This window comes from Carlito syrichta, unplaced genomic scaffold, assembly GCF_000164805.1.
Source record: "Carlito syrichta isolate Samal-C Ts95f unplaced genomic scaffold, Tarsius_syrichta-2.0.1 Scaffold316453, whole genome shotgun sequence".
In the NCBI taxonomy this organism is placed as follows: domain Eukaryota; kingdom Metazoa; phylum Chordata; class Mammalia; order Primates; family Tarsiidae; genus Carlito; species Carlito syrichta.
In genome coordinates, this window is record NW_007260549.1 from 233,474 (window position 1) to 234,875 (window position 1,402).

Genomic DNA, 1,402 nt, shown 5'->3' on the forward strand with positions numbered 1-1,402 from the left:
TCTGCTTAGTCTTAAAAGGAAAAAGGCAAGGAATAAATAGAGAATTATTTTAGACTTAGCAACCTGGAAGGTCATTCCAGCAGCCAGACAGACATTATAGATTAAGAAAGGTTCCTAATATCTTTTACACTAGGAATACTATCTATAGCTAGATGACTAGATGGGAGGTATACATAGAGAATTGACATTCCAAAATCATCACCTCAGATCACTCATGAATGTTTTGCTTATATTCACAGTATTCTGTCACATTAAATATAAGTAACATATTAATTCAAAAGTAGGAGTAACAAGTCCTACATCTGGAAAATAAAATAAAAAAACGAAAATAGGCGTGGTACGATGGCTCACATCCATGATTCCAGCCCTTTGGGAGGCGGAGGCAGGCGTATTGCTTGAACACGGGAATTTAAGACCAGCCTGAACAGCACAGAAAGAGTTTGTCTCCATAAAAAATAACAAAACATTAAAACGTTAGCCGGGCACGTGAGCACCCTCCTGTAGTCCCCGCTACTCAGGAGGTTGAGACGGAAGGCTCGCCTGAGCACATGAGGTAGACTGCAAAGATTACATTTCTTGAAGCCAGAAAAGATAAATTATCAAATGGCAATGTGTCTTATAAAATCAAATATTATACATGAAACCCTTTAAACATTAAGGAAAACGCATAGTTATCTCCAGAATTTGTTTAAAGGATGCATTTAAAGTATTTTGCCCCATCGTATGTAGGAAAACATGAGGTATTAGAAAGGGAGAGAGGAAAGCCACTGATGAGATCAATAACTTGGTTAGAAAGCAAGAAAATGTTTTCTATTAAGATTCAATGTGCTGGGCTCGGTGACTCAGCCTGTAATGTGAGCCTGCGGGTTCAAGATCCTCCTGGGCAACTTGGTGAGGCCTCATCTCTACAATAAATCAAAAAAAAATAGCCGGATGTGGTAACGCGCGCCGGTAGTTCCAGCTCCTGGGAAGGCTGGGGCGGAAGGATGGCCGGAGCCCAGCAGGGCGAGGCTGCGGTGGCCGGGAGCGTGCCACTGCCCTCCAGCCTGGGCGACAGAAACGGTTTCTCAGAGGTAGCTAATTGATCATTGTTTTAGAGCTCCCTCCCCAGCTTGTTTTATACGAATTAGCTTTTCTGTTTCAAGTATTCGCCTCCACCCGTAAGACCCAAGTTAACCCAACCAGCCCTTTGGGACCTTCATGACGCAGACCCCATCGCTGTGGCGGTGGTCAGGGGACGGGCCCACCGCCTGCCGTCGGGACCTGTGTGTGCCTGTCCCTTCGTGATGTCCCTTCCTGAGCAGACCCCCACCCAACCACCTTAATGACCATCAAAGAGAACGTCTCCGAGGGTTCATCCTGAAGCAGCCATTGGCCACTGCTTTATTTTTTTTTTTTTTTG